Raw genomic sequence first — 27,835 nt, forward strand, 5'->3', positions numbered from 1 at the left:
AGACTGGACTCTGCCATGGACATTCCTCCACCATCACCCATCACCATTTTACAACCCCCCTCCAATATTTAGCACTTCAATAAACACCCTTGAAGCACAAAACAATCTGGAGTCAGTCTGTGATTATGAAAATGTGTATTATCAATGACAGTGAAAAAATCCGTCCTCAAATGTAATGTCAACATACCTATGTCACACATCTCAAGTCCATGAGGAATCTAAGCAGATGACACACATTGGTAACCACACCTGTGAAACCGTAATGTAAATGCACAACTCAGTTACCATATACTGGTTGAAATCGACAGACAGGATAGAGGTAAAAGTGTGAAAGTACTTGTAGTAGGCAGGAATGTGTTCTCACCTGTGTGTCACTGGAAATATTGCTGGATAACTGAGTCCCTGTTGTCAATGTCTTCTTCCTCTGCTTCCTCCTCATCACTGTCCACAGGCTCCACAGCTGCCACAACACCGTCATGTGGACCATCCTCCTGCAGAAAAGGCACCTGTCGTCGCAAAGCCAGATTGTGAAGTATACAGCAGGCCATGATGATCTGGCACACCTTCCTTGGTGAGTAGAATAGGGAACCACCTGTCATATAGAGGCACCTGAACCTGGCCTTCATGAGGCCAAAGGTGCTTTCGATCACCCTCCTAGTCCGCCCATGGGCCTCATTGTAGCGTTCCTCTGCCCTGGTCCTGGGATTCCTCACTGGGGTCAGTAGCCATGACAGGTTGGGGTAACAGAGTCCCCTAATAGCTACACCTGGTGCTTCTGGAGTTGGCTGGGTCCAAACTGGGGTGGCATGGTGAGCAAAAGAACGATGGATTAAACCCAGATCTATGACTGGGGGTGAGTGTTTGACAATGTTCAGCATTCCGTCCATCACTTGTTGTTTTTGCTTTGTCGCCCTAAGTGGGAAGGGTATGCCCAGACGTGGGTCCCGTGCTTCCCATGCCACTGGATTCAAGCTATCCTGGCTGATGAGGGGTGAAACCCCGAAACCGGTCCCAGGATGCTTGTTTCCGGTCCAGTGAGGACCTGGCTTGGCAGTTCGGTCTGGACTGTTCCCATGAGGAACAGGGTCAAGACTGATTTGCATATGGCTGGGTCCAAACAAGGTGGCATGGTGAGCAAAAGAACGATGGATTAAACCCAGATCTATGACTGGGGGTGAGTGTTTGACAATGTTCAGCATTCCGTCCATCACTTGCTGTTTTTGCCTCTGGAGTTGACCCATCACATAAGGGATACTGCTATTCCGCAGAATGTAGGTGTCATGCACAGAGCCAGGGAACATAGCATTTACCTGGGAGATGTACTGGTCTGCCAAACAGACCATCTGTACATTCATCGAATGATAACTCTTCCGGTTCCTGTATACCTGTTCACTCCTGTGGGGGGGGACCAGAGCTACATGAGTCCCATCAATGGCACCTATGATGTTAGGGATATGTCCAAGGGCATAGAAGTCACCTTTAACTGTAGCCAAATCCACCATCTGAGGGAAAACGATGTAGCTCCGCATGTGTTTCAGCAGGGCAGACAACACTCTGGACAACACGTTGGAAAACATAGGCTGGGACGTCCCTGATGCCATGGCCACTGTTGTTTGAAATGACCCACTGGCAAGGAAATAGAGCACTGATAGCACCTGCACTTGAGGGGGGATCCCTGTGGGATGTCGGATTGCTGACATCAGGTCAGGCTCAACTGGGTACACAGTTCCTGGATTGTGGCACGGTCAAACCTGTAGATGATGATTAAATATCACTCCTCCATTGTCAACAGGTCCACCAGCGGTCGGTACACCGGAGGATTCCGCCATCTCCTCACATGTCCCAACGGACGGTGCCTAGGAAGGACAACAGCGACCACAGAGTCAAACAACTCAGAGGTATGTACCCACAGTCTACAAAGAACACGAAACATAATCCAAAATGTTGCCTGTATGTGTGTTCAGTCTAGGCCTAGGTATGTGTGACGCAGTTGATAATGAAGCCATGTGGGCCCCTGAAATGGCGGCTGCCTAACCTCTAAAGTGGGACAATGGGATGTGAGGTAACTACGCTGGCGTTGTACACCGTTGCGGTAGGCGGCCGAAGACCGCGGCGCAATGCTGCATTGGTTAACAGTGGATCCTATGGGTCCCAGGAGCCAATGACGAAGTGCGCCGGCGGTGATGATACGCACCGCCGTGGACATGACCGCCATTTTCTATCTTTTGAATCACTCAACACCTGATCTTCGACAGGAGAGGACCTACACTGCAAGTGCTGCTGTGACCTCGGTCTGGAAGAGACAATGGCTCGTGCGTCTGGGGAAAGGGCCCCTGCCTTCACTGCACAGGAGTTGGAGAAGCCTGTGGAAGGGGTCCTCCCCCAGTACACGCTACTCTACGATCCTCCAGACCAACAGGTAAGTACACAGGGAGCACGTTGTATGGGCTATGCCTGAGTGTAGAGGGCTGGTTGTAAGAAGGAAGGGGCCACAGTTCTGCGTGCATGAAGGACTGTGAATGCATGTGCCACATGGCAAGGCTAGGGATGTGGGTCACTCACTTCGACGGTGTAGTTGCTAATGACTTCTCTTCTTCCCCTGTACATTTCATGTAGGTCAGCTCCCACCAGAAGAAGGATATTTGGCGTGCCATCGACAAGGACGTCCGGACCCTGGGGGTCCACCATAGACGGAGCACCCACTGCTGGAAAAGATGGGAGGATATTCGCCGCCGGAGCAAGAAGACGGCGGAGGCTCAGCTGGGGATGGCCTCCCAACGTGGGAGGGGTGCCTGTCCAACCATGACCCCCCTGATGTTCCGGATCCTGGCGGTGGCCTACCCTGAGTTGGATGGGCGCTTGAGGGCATCACAGCAGACACAAGGGGTGAGTACACTCTCATTCAGCGGACTTTGCGTGCAGTGAAGGTGTCTGGGTGGGGGAGGAGGGCTGTGGGTTCCCCTAGGCCAGGGCGAGTTCCGTAGGCTAGGCCCCTCCGTAATGCAGGCCATGTGGCACTCCACCCCACCTCAGTAGAGTGCCAAGTACAGGTATACATGCCCCTGTGTCATCTATGTGTGCAGATGTCCACCACAGCCATGTAGGCCATATCCTAGGTACTGCATCTGTAGAGCCCAAGAGTGCGGCCTAATGCAAGGGGCTGCTGTGTCTGTATTGTCCGCCAACGGTAGCGGTAAGCCATGCACTCAACCTGTCTTTCTTCTGTCATCCCCCCCCACTTTTTTTGGGTCTCCCTGTTCTTGTGTACATCAGCATCATCAGGCGGAGGTACAGTGGCACCGGAGCACGAGGGAGCTGCATCCCACATGGCCATGGAGGGCCACACCACGGACTCTGAATACACCAGTGGGACGGAGGGCGAGGGGAGCTTCACGGCGGTCATAGGATCTGCAACCAGCGACACGGACTCGTCCTCCGATGGAAGCTCCCTTGTGGTGGTGGCAAAATCTGTGCCCCCCACTTCTACAGGTACAGCCACCACCCCCCCTACCAGCACTGCCCTCCCAGCAGCCCCTCAGCGTTCACCCCGTGCCCGCTCACCCAGGAGGGTGGGCATCACCTTCACCCCAGGCACCTCAGCCCCTGCCCCTGTCACCTCTGCTGCCCTCAGTGAGGAGGCCATTGACCTCCTCAGGTCACTCACTGTTGGGCAGTCTACCATTTTGAATGCCATCCAGGGTGTAGAAAGGGAGTTGCAACACACAAATGCATTCCTGGAGGGCATTCATTCTGGTCAGGCTGCCCTTCATCGAACCCTGCAAACTCTGGCCTCAGCACTGATGGCAGCCATTGTCCCTGTCTCTAGCCTCCCTCCTCCAACTTCCTCTACCCAGACCCAATCCCCTGTACCCCAGCCTATCCCAAGCACACCATCACACCAGCATGCACACATGTCAACACACAAGGGAAGCTCAGGCAAACATAAGCACCACACATCCCACAGGCACTCATGCAAGCATCACACACATACAGACACAGCAACATCCACTGCCTCCACCGTGTCCCCCTCCTCGTCGTCTCCCTCCTCCCTCCCAGTCTCGTCTACACTCTCACCTGCATGCACTACCACTACAGCCACTAGGTCCCGCACCAGCACACCCACCAGCACACCCCGCTCACCTGCACTCACCACCTCCACTACCATTTACACGTCCCCTGTGTCCTCTCCCAGTGTGTCTGTGACGCCCCCTCCCAAGGCACACAAACGCAGGCACACACCCACACAACATACATCCACCTCACAACAGCCTCTAGCGCATGCACCTGCACCCAAAGCCACAAAAGTTACACCTCCTACAACCACCTCCTCTTCCTCCACTCCCAGACCCCCTCCAGCTACCCATCCCAGTGTTCCTAAGAAACTTTTCCTGACCAAGCTTGATCTCATTCCCACCCCCCTCCAATTCATAGGTCCCGTACTAGCACCTCAGCCAAAAAATCTCTGGGACCAGTGGTGTCTGTTGTTAGAGGTATGTGGAGTGCACCGGGCACCAGGGCAGCCAGTGTGACACGGAGCCACAGCACAGCCAGTCCCCCCCCTGTGAAGCACCAGATGTTGGACCGTGCCCGGTGGGAGTGGGGGAAGACTCAGTCAGCAACGCCGCTCACAAGGGTCCTGGGGGGGGGTGTCCACTCAGCTGTGACTCCACCCAAGGTGGGGAAGGGGCAGAAGAAATTGTCAAAATCTGGGAGGAGCAGCACGGCGGAGAAGACCGCCATCATCCCTGCTGCCCAGGAGGCCCCCGCCAGCCCCATCGTCACTGGCCAGGAGGCCACCGACCGGGGTCAGTGCCTAGGAGGGCAGCCCCATCGTCACTGGCTAGGAGACCACCGCCAGAGTCAGTGCCCAGGAGGGCAGCCCCATCGTCACTGGCCAGGAGGCCACCGCCAGCCACAGCCCAGCTGCCCAGGAGGGCCCCGGCAGCCCCAGCCCAGCTGCACAATGAAGGACCGCCAGCCCCAGCCCAGCTGGGCAATGAAGGACCGCAATGGCAAGCACCGCTGAGCAGGGCAAAGACCGCTGAACAGGTCAGAAACTGCAAACTCAAGCATCGCTGAACAGGGCAAAGACCGCCATGGCAAGCACCGCTGAACAGGGCAAAGACCGCTAAACAGGGCAAAGACCGCTGAACAGGTCAGAAACTGCAAATTCAAGCACCGCAGAACAGGGCAAAGACCGCCATGGCAAGAACCGCTGAACAGGGTAAAGACCGCTGAACAGGTCAGAAACTGCAAACTCAAGCACCGCTGAACAGGGCAAAGACCGCCATGGCAAGCACCGCTGAACAGGGCAAAGACCGCTGAACAGGTCAGAAACTGCAAACTCAAGCACCGATGAACAGGGCAAAGACCGCCAGGGCAAGCACCGCTGAACAGGGCAAGCACCGCCAACTCAAGCACTCCTAGCCCATGAGCGGCAGGGGCAGTGACACAACTGGGACCGTCACGGGGAGAGTGATGCACTCTGGGCACCAGTCCCCCTCCAGTACCAGTGGAGACATGCATCCACTCAGTCTGTCCTTAACAGGATGAAGCACTCTGGGCACCAGTCCCCCTCCAGAACCAGTGGAGACTGTTATCCACTTGAGAGACTGTGGCTTTGCACTCCCCAGGATGGAACAGTGGGCAAACCACCCACTGTAGAGACTTGAGAGACTGTGGCTTTGCACTCCCCAGGATGGAACAGTGGGTAAACCACCCACTGTAGAGACTTGAGAGACTGTGGCTTTGCACTCCCTAGGATGGAACAGTAGGCAAACCACCCACTGTAGGGACTTGAGAGACTGTGGCTTTGCACTCCCCAGGATGGAACAGTGGGCAAACCACCCAATGTAGAGACTTGAGAGACTGTTGCTTTGCACTCCCCAGGATACATCAATGGGCATGGAGCCCCGTCGTGCACCTGGCGTGGTGCACTCATCCGGCTGAGGTGCGCCCCCTCTTCCCTTCCCCCTGAGGTGTCTGTTGTATTTCTATCTGATGCCCCGGCAGTGTTCTCTCCGTTTTGATCAGGTATCTGATGTGGGCCTCGCCCATGCATTTTGGGCCCAGTGGTCCATGGACAATGAATGGTGCATTACCTGCACTACTACTCGTGATGTATATTTTGTTGAATGTGTAATTATATCTGTATATATTTGGTTACTGTATTTTGATATATTACAATGGTTGAACTCATTTCCTTTTGTGTTTGCATTCTTCCGGGGGGGTTGTTACTGTAATGTTTGGATATGCATTGGTGTGTGTGTTGTAGTGGGTGAGGGTGGGTGTGGGGGTGGGGGTGTTGCATGTGTGTGTCCCTGACTTTTGCCTCCCCCTCCCCTATGTCGTAGGTGCAGTACTCACTGTTGTCTTCGCCGCCGGCATTGATGATGGTCGTATAGGAGCAGGAAGACTATCGCAGGAAGTATTTGGAGTTCCGGTTCCATGGTGTCAGCTTTCCTCGTGGGGTGTGTAGAGGTGAGCGTTTTCCCTTTGAAATGGCTGTTTCCGCCATGTTTTTATCCGTGGGGAATCCGCCCTGGAAAAGGTGGCGGATTGGTAGGTAGTGATACTGTGGGCGGTACATTGGCTTCTGCCTGTCTGTTGGGGGTGAACGCCAAGCTGTTTGTCTGTACCGCCGTGGCGGTCTGAGTGTTAAAGTGGCTGTCTTTGTTGGTGGTTTCCGCCACGGTCGTAATTGCAACATTTTTACCGCCGGCCTGTTGGCGGTCTTAAACCTTAACACCGTCCACATGGGTTGTAATGACCCCCAAGGTCCCCTAAGTTCAGTATTCTAGTGTTCAGTAGGCAGGTCGCTGAGTTTCATTTTCCTTTCTCTAATGGAAGTAGGTATTCAGGTTTGACCCCACTAGCAGTCTAAGGGCCTCATTACAACTTTGGCAGGCGGCAACCGCCGCCGGCCAAGTTGTAACCGCTGTGCAGCCGCCAATGCAGCCACACTCCCACGGTGCCCATTTTGACATCCCCGCTGGGCCGGCAGGCGAGAACCGAGTTTCCGCCCAGCGGGCATGTGGGCCGCAACATGGGAGCCGGCTCCAAATGTAGCCGGCAGTGTTGCGGCCGTGCGACGGGTGTAGTTGCACCCCTCTCGCTTTTCACTGTCTGCAGAGCAGGGGTTAAAACCGCCAGGAAAAGGCTGGCGGTCGGGGACTCGTAATCCCCTGGGCAGCGCTGCGATTATCACCGCCGGGGCAAATGTGGCGGGAAACATAATGACCTCGGAAGCACCGCCAGCATGTTGGCGGTGCTTCTGTTATTTCAGCCCTGGCGGTCCGGTACCTCCAGGGTTGAAATGACCCCCTAAGTCTCAGTAGTCCCACTCCCACTCTTCCAAAGTCAAAAGTCTTAAAAAGCCTAAAGTGCTATGTGTTGCAGAACAAGCTCCCCTGTTCCCTTCTCTCCGGATCAGTCTTACCTGCTCTTGCAGGGGTTGCACTACCAGAGTCTCCAGAAGCGTTATACCCTTTGAGGTCGAGCAGGGCTGCAGCAGATGCTGATCAGCTTGCTTGGCTTTGCAAGGGCAGTGACTGGTCATTAATGGTGCTTACTTGAATGACACATTCCTATGATACTTCTCACTGATAGGGGGCTGATTGCTTTTGTTCTGATACTTTAGTCGAGACTTGGGCATGCACAGGCTACTACAGTATCCTTTCTTCTCCACATCAGATTAACCAGTCACCTGTCTTTGCTGCCCATGGCAGCCCCCTTCTGTCATATCGGGTCACTAACTTTATTCTTCAAATGTAATATGGCCTGCTCTGCATGGCAGTAAGCCAGTCTTTACAGATGTCCCACCTGGCATACTGAGTTGTCGGCTTTATACAGCACATAAGTGAAGACCCAATCTGCACAACAGCAATTAAATCTTCACAGCGGCCCCCTCTGGCATATGGGGTCACCGACTTTATGCAGCACACAGGTGACGACCCAATTGGCACGGCAGTACTGCAAGCTTCACGGCAACCCCATCTAGTATACAGAGTCGATATCTTTTACCTGCACACGAGCAATGGCCTGATTGATGTAGCCACTTCTAACTTCATGGCAGCCCATTCTCGCATATGGGGTTGCCAACTTGAATATGCACACGGGCAATAGCTGATCGGTGCAGCAGACACTTCCTGTCACCTCACGACAGGGGCCACATGCGAGGGTTCCCGCTCTCCTCTTCCTCACACACACACTGGTCTTGGTAAGTATGCAGGTGCTGGTTTTCCAGAGCAGGTAGTCTTGGGTTTCCCTGGTAAAGTCCCCTCACTCAGCTGGGAGACCACCAGACCTTAGCCCCCATTCTTGGTCACAGGTAGAAGTCTTTCAGAGATTTTACTCTTCGACATACACCATGACTGGACGCCTCACAGTTGACAATTTTGGGGACCTCAAGGCTCCCCTTCTTAAAGTCTATTTCCAGATACCAAATCTGATTTAGGGCCTCTGAAGTTTGTACTGGTGGTCTGCTTCCTTTTGAAGTGCCCACTAATCTGTTGCAGTTTGTCACAGCAGGAGTGACTCCAAATCTGATAGCCCTACAACACTTGCCATAGGAGTAACCAGACGTTCATATCTGAATGTCGGTCACAGTGATATGTGCATCAAAGGGTTATCCAAGGGCCATAGTCCTACTTTTTTATGATTATCCTATCAGCCACATTTCCTCTATAGGATGTACCTAGACGCCTTCCAGTGACCTCTCTCCGAATCAAAGAGCACCCTTTTAAGTGTAAAGAAGAGTCTGGATCTTCTTTCCTCCGGTGTGTGTCCCGCTCAGCTCTCAGGAATGCAGCAATCCACAAATCTGTCCGAGTGAATCCTGTTTCTCATCATGCTAGCACAGCCTGCACTGGGTCTCCTAAAATGGACCACTAAGTATTCCATGTATTGTACCAGTCACAGGAACACATACACCCAGCATATGCATTCAACTACACATGCCCTGCACAGTGCTACATACTAACGTACTGCCTCCCAATAGAAATCACGTCTCACTTGTGTGGGTAGGTCTAGTATCCATTTGAGGAAATGCCCCAATACGCAGCATGGGTACATCACATTTTACACTAAAAAACAAACCCTTTATTGCCATTGTGGGTAGCTGTGGATTTTGGGCCCTATCTCAGCTGCCTAGGGAAAACTAGCAAGCCTGCACATTTTTTAAAACTAGACACCTGGGGGAATACAGGGTGGAGTGACTTGCATGACTCTCACCACGTTTGTGTACCCTCAATCACATGCAAACCTTGACTGTAAAAAATGCATTTACCTCAACTTTCTGTTTGGAATGTTTTAGAATCTGTGGGCAGCCACCAACTTCCCTCCAACCAGCATTTTCTGCGATAAAAATGATACTTCACTTGTGGGGGTAAGCCTAGTGCCTGCAACAGGAAACGGACCAAACCATAACATGGACACATCACATTTTCCCACTCAAAACTGACCCCTTTTTTTGCAAAGGTGGTAGCTGTGGGTTTTGGGCCAAAGCTCAACCAGCACCTAGAGAAGCCTTCAAACCTGCACATTTTGGTTAAACAGACTTGTGCGGTTCAAGATAATTGTACCTAGAAGCCTTTGCAAACATCAGACTATGGTAAGAAAAAACACACATTTTCCTAACAATTCTGTGACTGAAATTTCCGCAATCCGCAGGAAGCACGAAATTTCTACCACCTAGTGTTACTCCACTTGTGCCAATAAAAATACTGCCCCACCTGTGTGGCTTGGCCTAGTACCTGCAACAGAAACGAAACAAGCCAAGGTCAAAGGGAATCCCTGGGCTAGGACTCCCATTGACCTTACATAGTAAGAACAAGATGCAGCAGGCCTAAAGAGCACGCATCAACCCCTAAAGAAACCCAGTAAGGTACAATAGTTATTCGAAAAGTTATGGTGTGCAACTCCACCCAGGCACCTGCTGCAAAAAAGGAGCCCAAGGGACACAAGAGGCCCGACAAAACAAAAACATTCAGGGGGTGCACCACTCAAGAAGATCCAGCAACAATAGTACACAGGAAAAGTCCAATACAGTTGAAATAAAAACGATGAAAGACTTCTCTCAGTTGCCTTCTGAAGGTAGAATATGAAGCAAGTGGTCAAAAAAAGTGTCCAAGGCCGGTAGGTATAAGGAGTGACAGGGCCCGGCCATGTGCCGCCCGTTCCGATATAAGTATTTCACTTATATCGGAACGGGCGGCACACGGCCGGGCCCTGTCACTCCTTATACCTACCAGCCTTGGACACTTTTTTTGACCACTTGCTTCTTATTCTCTTGATATACTGCACAGGTCCATTATATATATTTGTGTCTTGACACTTTGCAGAATTTCTTTTACAATATCTGGAATACCACTTTGCCCTGAGGAAGCCCACCTTCATGGGGTGAAACGCATTGGCTGTCTTTTCTGTATGAACTGTATGTCATAACAAGACCTTCATGCCAATTAAAGAAACCTTCAGAAGGCAACTGAGAGAAGTCTTGCATCTTTTCATTTTAACTGTATTGGACTTTTCCTGTGTACTATTGTTGCTGGATCTTCTTGAGTGGTGCACTCCCATTGACCTTGTTGTGATCCGTTCCTGTGATGAGCACTGGGCCTAGCCACACAAGTTGGACAGCGTTTTTATTGGCAGAAGTGGTTTAATGCTGGGTGGTAGGAAATTTGTGGATTCCTGCAGATTCCAGAAGTTTCCATCAAAGACATTAAAATATTGGGGGGTCCATGGGATGCACACCACCCTGGGCTCACACAGGTGTCTAATTTTCAGAAATGTCTGAGTTTGGTAAGTTTTCCCAGGTGGCAGCCTACCCAAAACATGCAGCCATTCACCACTTCAAGTGCGACGATATTGGGAGTTAGCCACACTCTCCTGGCCCATATATAAAAATAACATCCAAAAGAATCAGATGAGCTTTTGCTTGCCATTGTGATGGGATTCTTTAGTCTGCAGAGGAGCAGAAAGGCTGTTGATGCTTTAGGGGTGCGAGTGTGGCCTGATGTTATGATTGGCCAGACCCATCCCAATAATTTATTTAAAAAATGCATTCCTGCCATACAGTGCCATACAGTGTTGGAGGGGTGGAGGGAGGGAGGGAGGGAGGGAGGGGGAGATTGGTTTGTCCCCTTTGGAGTGGGAGTGTGGCCAATGCCAGAATGCAACATCCGTACCACTTTGTTTTGCCCCAAAGGTAAAATCCCTGGTGTCAGAAGCACTTTCTACCTGTTGGGGGACAGACTCTGGGGCAACCACCCCATTGGAAGAAACCTCCTATCTGCCCCCAGGGGAACTGAAAGACAGGCTGACCCTCCTTTTATTTGGGCTCCGTTTTGAATCCCAGGTGTTTAGTGGGCTTTTTACCCCCCACGGGGAATATTGGGAATACAACCCCTTTCCACCCCACCCCACCCCCGGGGGAGCAGAAAGTCTATTAGGCCGCAGGGTGGGAGACTGCATGGGCCCATTCCCTGGGAGGCCGTGCCAATCCCAAACAAATACTGCATAAATGCAGTCCGTGGTGTCTAGTGGGCTTTCTGGCCCTACAGAGGGGGCAAATTAGGGATAATTGCGCCTATCCATCTCACGGGGGCAGAAAGACTATTGAGCCCCTTTTGTGGGGTGGGGGCATAGCCAGGCCCAGGGTGGACAGCCCCCACCCCAATATTTAAAAAGGAACTCTCCCTGGTTTCTAGTAGGCTTTCTGCCCATCGGGAAGGGGGGCTGCAGACTGTCACCATATATTATTTGGGGATGGGTGCATGGCATGCCCATAACAGGCAGCCCTCAGTCTTATTTTAGTTTTTCATAATACTCCCTAGTGTCTAGTGGGCGTTCTGTCCCACTGCAGGGATTGATTGGGATAATCACCTCCATCCACCCCCTTCCCCCTCTCTTGCAGCAAAAATAGAATGAGCCCATTGGCTTGTTTTACTTTCACTTTAGTTGTAATACCGTCAGTGCACCCTGCATGCTGATTGTCATTACACTTAAGCAAAACCATAAGACTCAGGCTTCTCTGGAAACTCTTCCCGAGCCCCTTATATGCCTCCCCAGTGCCCCCCAATTGCCGATAGAATCACTGGAGACATGGTACAGGTGTCGGCCAATGGCTGACACCCGCACTTAAGAGGTTATAAAAAGCAAAAATAAAAATAATGCACACATTATATTTTCAGGAGAGCAATTTTATGATGTATTATGGTCTGAGTTTTGTGAAAGATCCTATTCAACCTAATTCTAGTTGGTTATTAGGCCAATTCTTTATCACAATAGCTTCATGACTTGCTTAAAAAGTGCTACACCTCTCGGTATCACACTACAGTTCATAATGTATTATGAGTTTGAGAGATGCCCATATATTACAAACAACTCTCAATATCATTCATGCCCACTTACTCAATTCTTCAAGAAGGTATGCCCTGTATTTCCACCTACATCCTCCCCATCGCCAGCCAAACTTGTGTGTTTGATACTGACTATGGCTGTGTTTAAGAGCCTGCGAGGCACCAATGCTGAGCGTGGCTTGCATGCCGCAAAGCATTCTCAGCATTTTTCAGTAACTATTCTATCCAAATGGATGGTTCAAGTAGTTTTCAGCATGAAAAGCATTTTTTATTTAACTTTTTTTCATTACCCGGAAGGAAGTGCCACAGAGGGTCCGACTTTCTTTTGCTCTCCAGAAGGCCCCTCCCAGTGCCTTGTCCATCCCTTGGTCAGTTTTAATTTGGATTTTAAGGGTAAAGTATTACTTCTTTACCTGCAATCCCTGCTGATTTTCAAGGACTTGTTTTGAGAAATCAGGTAAGTTTAAAAGTTTTGAATGTGTTTGTTGTTTGATGGAGAGCATGCACCAGTTTATTTTTTACCTTTTATGTTCTTTCTTCCATTTTTAAATTTGATTGTGGGTCACTGGAAATTACAGCAGGAGCCTATTTTGCAATAACTTTTTTTGTTTTTTCCAAGGTTTGCCAGATTTGGGAGGGCGGAGGACCTGCTTTTAACATTTTTAAGTTACTTTTCTCCATTTTTTTTTGCGTTATATATATATATATACACTCAATGAAAAAAACAAAAGGTTACAGGGACGTTATAGTTAAGCTCACATTTTAAACATACAAAACAACAGAAATTCACCTGTTATAGTTAGAGTTATCTAAAGTAACTATAACATGTGCCATAAGGTAACTATAACTTGTGCACCCCCAAAAAATGTACTGCAAATATTAGATTGATATTATCAGTGATGTCATCAAAATGTCATGAGTGCTGTCATTTGTGGGGTAATTAGCAGTGCAAGGTGAGGTGCAGGGGTTGCCCTCAAGGCCTGGTCTGCAACCAGACCCTGTGGCCAACCCTCCCTAACCACCCAACCCCACTCCCTTTGGCCATGGGTGGCGGGAGTTGGCCAGAGCCTGTCTCTCTGGGTGTGAGAATAGGTTTCAGAGGGTGTATCTGGGGATGAGAGTGGCTGTGAGATTCTCTGGGTGTGATGGTATGTGTATCAGTGTCTTAGTGGGTGTGTCAGTGTCTGCACAGGTTTATGAGTGAGTGCATGAGGGTTTCAGTGGGTCTGTGAGTGGCTGTGTGAGTCTGAGTGGTTCTGTGAGTGGGTGCGTGGGTCTGAGTGGGTCTGTGATTGGCTGCGTGAGGGTCTGAATGGGGCTGTGAGTGGGTGCACAAGGTTCTGGTGGGTCTGTGAGTGGGTGCGTAAGGGTTTGAGTGGGTGTGTGAGTGGAAGAAAGACTGAAAGAGAGAGAGAAAGAGAGAGGGAGACAGTTTTTTAGGCTTTGATGGATGATATATTTAGAATGAGAAATCCCTGTACAAGTTAAAAAGAAAAATGTAGTTGTCAATTAAAAAGAGTGAGATCACCTTTCAGTATGAACCTTAAACTTTTGAAGTTTAAAAGAAATTAATCACTTTAGTTGTAATACCGTCAGTGCACCCTGCATGCTGATTGTCATTACACTTAAGCAAAACCATAAGACTCAGGCTTCTCTGGAAACTCTTCCCGAGCCCCTTATATGCCTCCCCAGTGCCCCCCAATTGCCGATAGAATCACTGGAGACATGGTACAGGTGTCGGCCAATGGCTGACACCCGCACTTAAGAGGTTATAAAAAGCAAAAATAAAAATAATGCACACATTATATTTTCAGGAGAGCAATTTTATGATGTATTATGGTCTGAGTTTTGTGAAAGATCCTATTCAACCTAATTCTAGTTGGTTATTAGGCCAATTCTTTATCACAATAGCTTCATGACTTGCTTAAAAAGTGCTACACCTCTCGGTATCACACTACAGTTCATAATGTATTATGAGTTTGAGAGATGCCCATATATTACAAACAACTCTCAATATCATTCATGCCCACTTACTCAATTCTTCAAGAAGGTATGCCCTGTATTTCCACCTACATCCTCCCCATCGCCAGCCAAACTTGTGTGTTTGATACTGACTATGGCTGTGTTTAAGAGCCTGCGAGGCACCAATGCTGAGCGTGGCTTGCATGCCGCAAAGCATTCTCACGTGATGCTCCAATGTGGGGCACATCAAGTTTGTAGTTCATTCAATAAACTGAGATGTTGAGCTTGCTTTTTCTGCATGATGATAACTGCAGCAGCAGCATTTGGGAAATGTAATTCCCTCACACATGCTCAACTTGTAGCCCGGTATTTCGGCTGGGTATTTTGCCAATTATTTGGTGGAAATAGGGACACAAAGAGGGTCATTACGACCCTGGCGGTCGGTGGTAAAGCAGCGGCAAGACCGCAAACAGGCCGGCGAAAAAAAAAATTGAATTATGACAGCGGCGGTTACCGCCGCGGTCATCCGCCATTTCACCATTCCAACTGCCATGGCGGTGAAGACCGCTGGGCTGGAGATTGCGGTCTCCAGCCCAGCGGTCGTCACTAGACCGCCTACGGTATTAGGACCCTGCATACCGCCATGGATCTTGGGTGGTTGGGAACCGCCATGACATCCATGGCGGTAGGCACTATCAGTGCCAGGGAATCCCTTCCCTGGCACTGATAGGGGTCTCCCCCAACCCCCCGCTATCCCCCACAGATCCTCCCCCCACACCCCCCGTCACCCTCCAAAGGTGGCACAACCCCCATCCCCACCCCGACCCCGAACATGCACATATACACACCCCTAAACGCACACACCCCCAACATGCACATATGCACACCCCTATACCCACACATACACTCCGACAACACATACGCGCACACATACAAACAGACATGCACACCGTCCGACCCGCACACATTTCCCATACACACAACACCCCCGCACGCATACACTCACCCCCTCTACACTCTCACACGCACACCCCCATGCACGCACACAACACACAACACCCCTCCACCCCCTTCCCTAACAGACGATCAACTTACCTTGTCCGTTGATCCTCCGGGAGGGGACAGGATCCATGGGGGCAGGTCCACCACCAGCACACCGTCACCAGAACACCGCCACACCGAATCATGGGACGTGATTCAGTGGGCGGTGTTCTGTTGACGTGGCGGTAGAGGTTGAGCAACCTCCACTTTCCCGCCGTCCGCCAGTATGGCTGCTGGCAGCTTTCCGTACGAAAAAGGATGGTGGGCTGCCAGCGGTCATAATACGCAGTGCGGAAGATCGCCACCACTGGCGGTCTTCAGCACGGCGGTACCTCGGCGGTCTTGAGAAAAGACCGCCGAGGTCGTAATGACCCCCAAAGTCCCCTTTTTTAAAATAAATAAAACAAATATTGTTGGATGTTTCCTGAGGTAGTATGATTTATGATTTCTAATCCATGCATACTCTGCTCAGTATGATTTACTCACAATAAAGTGGGGAATTCAAATAAACTTATCAGGTTAAAGCACACAGTGAAGTAGATTAGTCTGGCTTATTTTGGCTGGCTACATACTGCTCACTGTGATGTACAATCTGTGACCTAGTATGTGCACCTATTCAGGTGTACCCATGGGATTTCATCTTTGAATTACTCTTCAACTTGTATTCACAGGGTTGCTCATGCCTTTACAATGCCATTGTGGTATCAGAATTGAGTGGTTTAAGTTTTTCCAGTGATAAACCACTCAATGTCATCCTAAGTGTGACCCTTCTGAAGATAGTCTCTAGTTAGCTTGGTGTGGTTCTTTTGGCATCTAATGGTGCTTCTGTGCTCTCCAAACCTGGGGCATACTTTACATGTAGTTATACCAGTATACAATAATGAGCAAGGTCATTTCAGTACATATATTAGATTTTCCAGTTTACACTTGGTCAGGCTATTCAGTTTCCACTGTGTCCTCAACCCCAATGACATACTCTGCACCCTTCGCAAGGGTAAAATTCTTTTGCTGGAGGTTAAATCTGCAGGATAGACACTTTTTTTAGTTTCAATCTCTTTAGGGCATGTGAGTACCAACGCCACACAGACTGCGTCCCCTCTTAAAGGAGAACATAGGTCTCTCAATCTGTAAACCTCTGGTGATCCATATGATCCGGTGCTTATTCACTATCATCTTCATTCTTTGTGAGAAGGGACAGAGGGGGTCATTCTGACCCCGGCGGTCATGGACCGCCGGGGCCAGGGTTGGCAGGAGCACCGCCAACAGGCTGGCGGTGCCCCGCAGGGCATTCTGACCGCGGCGGTTCGGCCGCGGTCAGATGCGGAAAACCGGCGGTCTCCCGCCGGTTTTCCGCTGCCCAAATGAATCCTCCATGGCGGCGCAGCTCGCTGCGCCGCCATGGAGGATTCTGACACCCCATACCGCCATCCTGTTCCTGGCGGTTCGCCCGCCAGGAACAGGATGGCGGTATGGGGTGTCGTGGGGCCCCTGGGGGCCCCTGCAGTGCCCATGCCAATGGCATGGGCACTGCAGGGGCCCCCGTAAGAGGGCCCCACTTTGTATTTCAGTGTCTGCACCCGTCGCACCTTCCCACTCCGCCGGCTCAATTCTGAGCCGGCATCCTCGTCGGAAGGGTGTTTTGCACTGGGCTGGCGGGCGGCCTTTTGGCGGTCACCCGCCAGCCCAGTGCAAAACCCAAAATACCCTCAGCGGTCTTTCGACCGCAGAGCGGTATTTTTGAGGGGGGAATTCTGGTGGGCGGCCTCCGACGCCCGCCAGGGTGAGAATCACCCCCAGAATGTGTTGACACAAATTGGTCTTGTGATATCTAGCTTCTGTTTAGTAGAAATTGGTCCCTATTTATGTTAGTGGTCCTTTTCTTCACCTGACTGATTATCTTAGGGTAATGATTTTCTCTCAATTTCTCAGTTAATGTCTTTGCAAGTTTCTTAAATGTACTCATGTCTGTACAATTGTGCCTTAATCGAAAGAATTGACCCACTGGTAGAATTTTCTTCAGGGAGTGACAATGGAAACTCTCAATCCGAAGTAGGCTGTTTCTATCAGTAGATTTATAATACACCTCCGTTTTGAGAGTTCCCTCCTCCTGGAAAATTCACAGATCTAAAAATGCTATTTCAACCCTTCTCACTGGCAAGGTAAATTTCAGATACGGATACAAAGAGCTCAGCCAGAGGGCAACTTTTTCAGCCTATTTCGCTCTACCTGTCCAAATTAGAAGGACACTATCTATATATCTCTTCCCTAAGCTAACCTGTTTGTAGGAGTTATCATATTATTATCACCATATTTTTATTTAGAAGACAAGTACATAAGGACACACTAAGCTTGGAGCACAGGAGCTCCCAAGGGATGTTCCATGAGTCTGCAGGAAGAATTTTAGGGGTGGGTCAGAAAATGTTATCCACTCGTGGAACTGGCAGAAATTTTGTTACTCCATGTTACTCTTTAAAACGGAGTTCTGGCCAAATTCAACTAATTGCTGTGTGGTGGAATTTTGCTCCCGTTCAAGCAACGTGGTGACAACGGAAACAATGTGAGGCTCCAGCAAATGAGCTGGCTAGCAAGATTTGGTGTCCCCTAGCGCGATTTCTGGTCGATAGGAAGCCTTCCAGTGCCAATATCTAACATGGAAGGTCGGGCTGTCACATTTAGCAGGCTGCTTCTTGAGTAGATTTTCTGCTTGAAGCAGCATAATCGACTCGAAATTGGATTTTTCAGTAACTATTCTATCCAAATGGATGGTTCAAGTAGTTTTCAGCATGAAAAGCATTTTTTATTTAACTTTTTTTCATTACCCGGAAGGAAGTGCCACAGAGGGTCCGACTTTCTTTTGCTCTCCAGAAGGCCCCTCCCAGTGCCTTGTCCATCCCTTGGTCAGTTTTAATTTGGATTTTAAGGGTAAAGTATTACTTCTTTACCTGCAATCCCTGCTGATTTTCAAGGACTTGTTTTGAGAAATCAGGTAAGTTTAAAAGTTTTGAATGTGTTTGTTGTTTGATGGAGAGCATGCACCAGTTTATTTTTTACCTTTTATGTTCTTTCTTCCATTTTTAAATTTGATTGTGGGTCACTGGAAATTACAGCAGGAGCCTATTTTGCAATAACTTTTTTTGTTTTTTCCAAGGTTTGCCAGATTTGGGAGGGCGGAGGACCTGCTTTTAACATTTTTAAGTTACTTTTCTCCATTTTTTTTTGCGTTATATATATATATATACACTCAATGAAAAAAACAAAAGGTTACAGGGACGTTATAGTTAAGCTCACATTTTAAACATACAAAACAACAGAAATTCACCTGTTATAGTTAGAGTTATCTAAAGTAACTATAACATGTGCCATAAGGTAACTATAACTTGTGCACCCCCAAAAAATGTACTGCAAATATTAGATTGATATTATCAGTGATGTCATCAAAATGTCATGAGTGCTGTCATTTGTGGGGTAATTAGCAGTGCAAGGTGAGGTGCAGGGGTTGCCCTCAAGGCCTGGTCTGCAACCAGACCCTGTGGCCAACCCTCCCTAACCACCCAACCCCACTCCCTTTGGCCATGGGTGGCGGGAGTTGGCCAGAGCCTGTCTCTCTGGGTGTGAGAATAGGTTTCAGAGGGTGTATCTGGGGATGAGAGTGGCTGTGAGATTCTCTGGGTGTGATGGTATGTGTATCAGTGTCTTAGTGGGTGTGTCAGTGTCTGCACAGGTTTATGAGTGAGTGCATGAGGGTTTCAGTGGGTCTGTGAGTGGCTGTGTGAGTCTGAGTGGTTCTGTGAGTGGGTGCGTGGGTCTGAGTGGGTCTGTGATTGGCTGCGTGAGGGTCTGAATGGGGCTGTGAGTGGGTGCACAAGGTTCTGGTGGGTCTGTGAGTGGGTGCGTAAGGGTTTGAGTGGGTGTGTGAGTGGAAGAAAGACTGAAAGAGAGAGAGAAAGAGAGAGGGAGACAGTTTTTTAGGCTTTGATGGATGATATATTTAGAATGAGAAATCCCTGTACAAGTTAAAAAGAAAAATGTAGTTGTCAATTAAAAAGAGTGAGATCACCTTTCAGTATGAACCTTAAACTTTTGAAGTTTAAAAGAAATTAAAGAAAGAAAACAATCATGGGCACACCTGGAGTAGAACCCTCAACTTTCAGTGTGAGGGTCTGTGACTGTAACCTTTAGGCCAAAGGTAGTGCATAATGTGACGCTTCCAGACATACCTATGCCAGTCAAACAATGCATATGATTGGAAAGAAATGTGAATGTTCCATCACTAGGAAGGTTTAACAGTCAAAACACCAACAAATAAACAAACACACTGCCAAGTGATACTAGGATTTGAACTTCAGCCTACTGAGGGATAGCACAAGTCCTTGACCATTAGCACAGAAGTGACTTTGTTCCACTCTACATCCAAACATAACTATAACATTCTTCCCAAACATCTTGCTAGTCTTACTCTTTAAAGTAAATGCATGGAGAGACCAATGCAATGACAATCTCTCTCTCTCTTCCATCCCAATAAGGGATGGAAAAGAGAGAGAGAGAGAGAGAGAGAGAGAGAGAGAGAGAGAGTGTGTGTGATAGTACCGCAGGGGGGAGCTCCCCGCCTCCTGATGGAGCCGGCATTGCTCCCCCAAGCAGGAAGCTGCTTTCAATAGCAGCTCCCTGCTTGCGGGAGCGATGTTTTCATCTGTCTTTCTCTGCATGCATATTTGTGTGCAGGGAAGACAGATGACAACTCTTTTGACAGCTCTCACTTGCAGAAAGCAGACTTTGCTTGCTTTTGCTTGGTTGGAGCCGTCAGCTCCTACCAAGAAAAAGCAAAGCTATGTCCCGGATGGCACCCCAGGACATAGCAGGAGCCAGCCCTGGGGGGTGGTGGTCCCAAGGACCAACATTAGCCATTCAAGGGGGCCGGCGCCAACATGTATTTCCCCGTGGAGGTGGTGGTCCTCGGGGCTGTGAGGGTCCGAAACGGACAGCCTTTCTTTTTTTTTACCATGTTTTCACCAGGGCTGCATGGCGATCACGTACCCCCCCACAATAAATTTAACTACCGCCCCAGGGAGGTGATCCTCCCTCGGTTTGCGGGGGGAGGTCACTCACCCAGCACATTCAAATAAAAAGAAGCCCCGGGAAGGTGGTGGTTCCTGGGGCTGGGTGGGGCGTTGCCCCGGCATTAAATGGAAAAAAAGTCTCAGGGAAATGGTGGTCCCCGGTGCACTGAAAAGCCCAGGAGGGAAACCCTGTGTGCCCCCTCCTTATGTTTTTTACTTTGCTCTCGGGACCAGGCCCACCCGCGCTTGTTTTTTATTTTATTTGCCGCAAATTTCCAGGAAACATTTTTTTTTTAAAGCATTTTTTTTTTGCCCTCACTGGGTACCTTTGAGACCCCAGCACAAGAGCTAAGGGGTTAGGGTGTCTCTACCCTGGACTCTTTTTTTCACATTTTTTTGAGGGACTCAGCTGAAGCTGCATATAAAGATGGCTGCCAACACTTCCTTGGTTGAAGTGTTGGCAGCCAATAAGAGCTGTGTATTTCCCTGCACGAGCTTGTCATTATTTGCAAAGTTGAGCTTTAGCCTTGCTCAAAAGTCCTATGGGAATTAACATAGGAAACTTTACTTTTTTTACCCCCCTTTTTCTCGCCCCTGCTTGACGGATCACCCCAAAACTTATGTGCACAACAAGAAACACCAGAGCACTTTTTTTTGGAAAATGTTGTGAAGATTCGTCAAACGGTGCCAAAGACATAGGCAAGTCAAGAAACGCTTTTTCTATGGAAACATGGTCCTAACTATAACTACCTAGTGATGACTGCCACATATATGTTAAACAACAGTTGTTTATGTGGTGTATTTTTTTAAATACATCTATTGATTTAGACATCTGTTGCGGTGTTGTCACTCAGCCTCATGATGGTGGACCTTCTTGGATCAATTCTGAGCTCCATGAAGCTGCTGCCCACCATGGGTGACCAGGAAAGTCGGCGGATGGCCAGAGAACATGCTGTTAAATTGAAAAAAAATGGAGGAGCATGAACAACGCCAAAATGTGGAAATCCTGGAACTGGATAGAGAAAGAAGTGACAGAGTTTATGCAGGACACCAGTCAAATGAAAATGATGTTGTGGAGGTTGCAGGCTTGGCCTTTTTTCCTTTGGTGATGACAAAAAGAGGCGCTATGTAATGATCTCACAAAGGCATTTGCACCATCAATTAATCAGCATGAAGCCTATCGCTAAGGAGAGGACTGGGATCCACAAAACAAGCTGAAGAAAAGAGGAAGAGCACAAAAGGAAGCCGATTAGGATGTGACGAGGGGTCCTGCCATGGTCAATCACAACAGGAACTATTAAGACAAGAACAGCCACCTCATCGGCAAGAGGCCACCAAGGACGTAGCCCTCACCCTCCAGACCAACAAGGCCTATGGCTGAGTTCCTGCGGCTAATAGATGTAGATTGATCAAAATAGCCATGAATGGCATCTGAGTTAGGAAGCACTTAAAGCAGTCTGAAGATGACACCCTTGGTCCCAGCAGCTCCTAACTCTAGCAAGGAGATATCCAAGCTGCCCGAAGGCCACCTGGCTCTCAGGGAGCTTTTTTCATCAGAGAGCCCTTCTGGGTGGCAATGGCAGTTTTATTTACATCTCAGCCCCGCAACTCCTCGGAACGGCCACTGCATGATGACACCTCGATCCAGGACCTCGCATCAGAGCCCTGCAGCTCCCTGGAATCGCTACCGAGCAACTCACCCTCAGCATAGGACCTCACAATGCTCTGCATCCCAGATTTAAGGTACTCCTTTCAGCAGCCCTAACTTGGTCGCTGTATCCAGCCTGCACTCCATAATGGTCAGTCTGAACTTGTGGCTTTCTATCCAACCGGGATACAAGTTACTTACCTTCGGTAACGATATATCTAGTAGAAACATATTCTAGTTGCAGGTTTCTTACCTTAGTTGCAGATTCCTCACCTTAGAATTTTCCCCCAAGGGTCAGACTGGATCCGGAGATTTTTTCTTCGAGCAATACCCCTGCACATCGTTAGGTGGCGTCGGTCCACTCCGCGGGCGTAGTTGGCATCATAGCTGGCATGATGATGACGGGAGTAGTGCATAGACGCCGCCTCAGTGCAGTGATGTCAGTTTCTTTTCACGACTTTCCACGCCAAAGCGCAGAGCCACGAAGAACACTGAAATTGGTGCACCAGAGCTAAGGCCCTTAATGGGGAAGCCCTATCCCTAGAAATCAGTTCGCAAGCGGGGGGTTGGGTGGGTTGGTAAGGAACCTGCAACTAGAGTATGTCTCTACCAGATATATTGTTACCGAAGGTAAGTAACTTGTACATCTGACAGAGACTTCTAGTTGCAGATTCCTTACCTTAGAATTGATACCCAAGCAATGCCATCCTCGGAGGTGGGCTGCGAACCAACATCATATTGAAAAGTCCTGCAGGACCGAACGACTAAAGTAGCCGTCCCTAAGGACCTGGCTGTCCAGGCAGTAATGTTTAGCAAACGTGTGCAAGGATGCCAACGTAGCTTCCTGGCAGATATCCAGGACAGGAACTCCTCATGCTAATGCAGTGGAAGCAGCAGTTGCCCTGGTGGAATGAGCGCACAAGCCCTCAGGGGGTTGCTTCTTTGCCAAAGCATAGCACAATTTGATGCAAAGAAGTACTCATCATGAGATGCTGTGTTTTTGCACCACTTTCCCTTCCTTTGCACCCACCTAGCCAACAAAGAGTTGATCGACCACCCGGAAATCTTTAGTACGACTGAGATAGAACGCCAATGCTCTGGATCCAGGCGGTGGAGTCTCTCCTCCTCATAAGAAGGATGTGGAGGTGCGTAAAAAGTAGGCAAAGTGATGGACTGGCCTACATGAAAAGGTGTAACGACTTTGGGAAGGAAATAAGCCTTAGTGCGTAAGACCACTTTGTCAGGGTGCACAGACAAAAATGGGGGCTTAGAAGATAGAGCCTGAAGCTCACTCACTCTGCGAGCAGAAGTGATGGCAACAAGAAAAACAGTTTTGAAAATAAGGAGCTAATTGTGCATCAGCTCAAAAGGAGCACACGTTAAGTAAGTAAGGGCAAGGTTAAAGTCCCACTGAGGCATGATAAACAGAGTGGGAGGAGACAAATGGGTGAGGCCCTTAAGGAATCTACTAACAATAGGAGACTTAAAGAGTGAAGGCTGATCAGGCAACCGAAAAAAAGCTGAAATAGCCAATAAATAGCCAGTAAGGGTGCCCAAAGCAGAGCCATGCTGGGCCAAAGAAAGAAGGAACAAAAGAACCTTGAAAAGAGGAGCAGATAGGGGATCAACAGATTTGTTGGTGCATTATGCCACAAATTTATGCCAACAACAGGCGTATACTGTTTTGGTGGAGGGACGCCTGGCAGCCAAGATTACATCACAGACTTCGGGTGAAAGGTCAAAAGCCGTCAACTGTCACCACTCAATCTCCACGCATTAAGGCAGAGATTGGACATGTTCGAGTGGAGAACCGTCCCCTGTTGCTGCAACAGAAGATCCTCCCGAAAGCGCAGTCCGAGTGGAGGATCGGTGGCCATGCTCAGTAGCTTTGGATACGATACTCTCCGTGGCCAGTCCGGGGCCATCAAAATTACTTGGGCCCTGTCGTCCTTGATTTTCTTGAGAACTCTGGACAGAAGTGGTATAGGTGGAAAGTCGAAAAGGATACTGGAGTTCCACTCAAGATGAAAAGCGTCTCCGAGGGAGTGCCGCCTTGGAAACTCAAATGCACAAAACAGCTGACATTGCGTGTTTTCTGCAGAGGTGAACAGATCTAACCAAGGCTCTGCCCACTGCTGAAAGGGACCTTGTGCCACCTCCGGATGGAGACACCATTTGTGATCGGCTATGCCACAACGGCATCTGCTCTAGCGTTCAGAGGGCTTGCCAGATGTTGAACCACGAGGGTGATGTCCTGATGTGCCAGCCATGTCCAGAGGCACAGCGCCTCCTGACAAAGGGTCCAGGACCCTACTCTGTCTTGTTTGTTGGAGTACCACATGGCGGTAGTGTTGTCAGTGAACACTTGCACTACTTTCATTTTGAGAGAGGGATAAAAATGCTTTCAACACAAGCCTGATCGCCAGGAGCTCCAGAAGACTGATATGGACTCCGCCGGAGACCAGAGGACTCTGATCTCCGCCTCGCCCATGTGGCCGTCCCATCCCAGAAGTGACGCATCCGTCACTATGGATAGATATTGTTGGGGAAGGGAAAGGGATCTGCCGTTGGTCCAATGCCAATTCGAAAGCCACCACTGTAGGTCTTTCGCAGTACCCTCCGAGATCTGGACCATGTCAGAGAGATTTCCCAGATGCTGTGTCCACTGGAACTTCAAGTCCCACTGCAGAGCCCGCATATGACATCTGGCATGTGTCATAGCAGGATGCAGGAAGCCATGAGGCCCAGCAGCTTCAGAGTCAGTCTCACCAAAATTCAAGATAGAGGCTGAAAGATAGAAATCATAGCCTGAATATCCTGGACTTCCTTTTCGGGAGTATAGGCCGGAAACTGCACTGTGTCCAGAACAGCTTCGATGAAAGGGAGCGTCTGAGAGGGAGTCAGGTGTGACTTCACCACGTTTATAGTGAACCCCAGCGTGTGCAGGAGGTTCGCCGTAGGCTGAATGCGGGAGACGACTTTCTGGGGCGAGTCCGCCTTCAACAGCCAGTCATCGAGGTAGGTGAAGACTGAAACCCCCAACCTGCGCAGATGAGCTGCAACCACCGCCATCACTTTTGGGAACACCTGAGGTGCGCTGGTAAGGCTGAAGGGGAGCACGGTAAATTGATAGTGCTTGTGACCTACCACAAATCATAGGTAACGTCTGTGGGCAGGCAGGAAGGGAATATGGAAATAAGCGTCCTGGAAGTCCAATGCTACCATCCAGTATGTTGGTTCAAGGCAGATATGAACTGAGCCAGGGTGAGCATTTTGAATTTCTTCATCTTGAGGAAGAGATTGAGGGCCCGAAGGTCTAGGATACGATGTAAGCTCTTGTCTTTTCTGGGCACCAGAAAGTAGCAGGAATAACAACCACGACCTACTTCTGGCGCAGGGACCCTTTCTATGGCTCACTTGGCCAAGAGAGCTGCGACTTCCTGGTGGAGAAGTCCCAAATGATCCTCTGGTATATGGCTGAATGATGGAGGCATGGCTGGTGGGGCAGACTCGAAGGGGAGGGAGAAGGCCTTTTGAATGATCTGCAAAACCCACCTGTCTGTAGTGATGGATTCCCAGTGGGGCAGGTGATGGTGAATCCTGTCACCAACTGGACCAGAGTGAGGGGACAGACTAGGACGACTTGGAGGCTGCAGCAGGGGCAGGAGTGGACTGGGCAGACCTCTGGTTCCCTGTCCAACGACCACGTGGGATTCCGTGTCCCCAGCCATGCAGCAGCCTACAGCATGGGTGGCACAGTGGCTGGGAAAGGGATACGACAAGGAGCCCCTTTCATGGCCATGAAAGAGGCGAAAGGTGGACTGTTGGGGAGGAGGGGCAGTGGAAAGGCCGAGGGAGCCAGCCATAACCTGGGAGTCCTTGAACCTCTCCGGCACTGAGTCCGCCTTGTCTCCAAAGAGACAGGAGCTATCAAAGGGCATGTCCATAAAGGACTGTTGAACATCCCATGAGAAACTAGATGTTCGTAGTGAAGTGAGTCACCAGTGTTGTGGTGTAATTAATGGAGCTACTGATATCTTTGCCCTCACCTATGCTTTACTTTTTTAGTCATGCTAACATTTTGACTGACACAGGGGCAAGTAATTGGGTATATCTCATTAATGTCACCACAGCTTGTATGCTGTTTTTGACCTCAAGGCTTCAACCTAATGATATTTTTTTGCTCAGTTATTGTTCCTGTAGACACTACATTTGCATCATTGGAAATACCACATCGCTTTTGTTGCCGTGGAATAGAGGTCACCTCAGTTCTTATTCTTGCATGTACAAACTAATCTGTGCAAGCAGGCTGCGAGAGTAGTAAGCTATCCCCATATTTTCAATGCTGTTATACCTTTCTCAATTTATTTGCTTTTCATTTTTCCATACTATTCATGTGTGGAAACTCATTAGCTCAGTACTGTCAGTTTTATTGGAATACAATTTCGTTCACAGTTGTCATGCTGTGCAAAACAAACCCAGGCAACTCACATGGCAGTACTGCATTACTATTGTCATTATTGCATTTAATAGTGGATCTTGGCATGCAAACATACATGGCTTGTCCTAGGTTATACCCGGAAACCAGACCGCATGAAAGATATGACCTAGGTCCCATTGCCAGACTGCAATCTAGTTTGTGAAGGGAACCAATTTAGAGGTTGACGTGTATGGGGGGGAATGTAGATGACCTGCAATCTGTCCTCAAAAAAAGATGTAGTCCAGGCTAATGCCTGTCTTGCACGCAGGATCGAGATAGGTCTAACATTGCTCAAGAACGCCGGGTCAGCTTTAGCCTTTTTTAGCAGTGGGAAGAGTTGTGCTTTTCCCAACTAATTAGGACCACTGCTGTTGCGGTTATTCAAAATGTGGTTCACCACTGGATTTATAGTATCCAACACCAAGTTTACAATATGAGGTGGACACGAGTCAAAATGTGACCTTGATTTACACTTAGAGTTTTCTTTTTCTGAGTCCTCAAGAGAGATATTATCAAAATTAGATAAATGAGGGTCGAAATCGGTGCTGACCTTGCCTGAAGTGGATGTATCAGGAACTGGAACATCACGGGTAAATTGAGAATAGATGTTCTTGATATATATATATGTATACACTGAAATGCTTGCACCCACCATCCACTACGGGCATAACAGTTATTGTGAGTACTGCTGGCTTTTCAGATTCAAGCATGTGAATTTATGAAAGATCCAATACTGGATAAGAAAACAGGTTACTTAACTGTAACTACAGTCATCCAGTATTGGTATCTTTCGTAAATTCACATGCGTCCCGCCCTCCTCCCCTTTGAGGCTCACCTTCCTTTTTCAATATATACTCTTCACTCTGGTGCTAAAAAATCTGAGGGAAAGAGCCTCTTTTGGGAATGTTCTAGAGGGCGCTGGCACCTGATTGGTAATAGGTCAAGTTTAGTTCTTTTTTTAAAAGGACATGGACAGGCTATATGTTTGGGTTTGCTAGCATTATAGCCTATGGATATTCTTACATACTGCTTTTTTAGGATACCGTGGGACTCCCACTTCGACGACGGGGATGATTCAAGCATGTGAATTTCTGAAAGATTAAATACTGGATAATCACATGTTATAAACAACATAAAACCTGCAAAAGAAAATAAAGTGCAGAAGGAACTCTTCAGACACATCATCAAACGCACATATGCGTATTAAGGGGCAGGTGTGGTGGCTTAGCAGGAGCAATAATCTGACCCCCTTGTTCTGAAACAGTAGTAAGGGCCGTTCCCATTAACT

At 48.9% G+C, this 27,835-nt stretch overlaps 1 protein-coding gene and 1 pseudogene across 3 annotated transcripts in view; one reads left to right on the plus strand and one right to left on the minus strand.

Moving 5' to 3' along the window:
• Window positions 1–27,835, minus strand: part of FAM227B (family with sequence similarity 227 member B) — a 412,829-nt gene that overhangs the window by 43,484 nt on the left and 341,510 nt on the right. The window lies entirely within an intron of this gene.
• Window positions 21,281–21,911, plus strand: LOC138283199 (sperm-associated antigen 7 pseudogene; annotated as a pseudogene).

Source organism: Pleurodeles waltl, chromosome 3_1 (genome assembly GCF_031143425.1).
Source record: "Pleurodeles waltl isolate 20211129_DDA chromosome 3_1, aPleWal1.hap1.20221129, whole genome shotgun sequence".
Classification (NCBI taxonomy): domain Eukaryota; kingdom Metazoa; phylum Chordata; class Amphibia; order Caudata; family Salamandridae; genus Pleurodeles; species Pleurodeles waltl.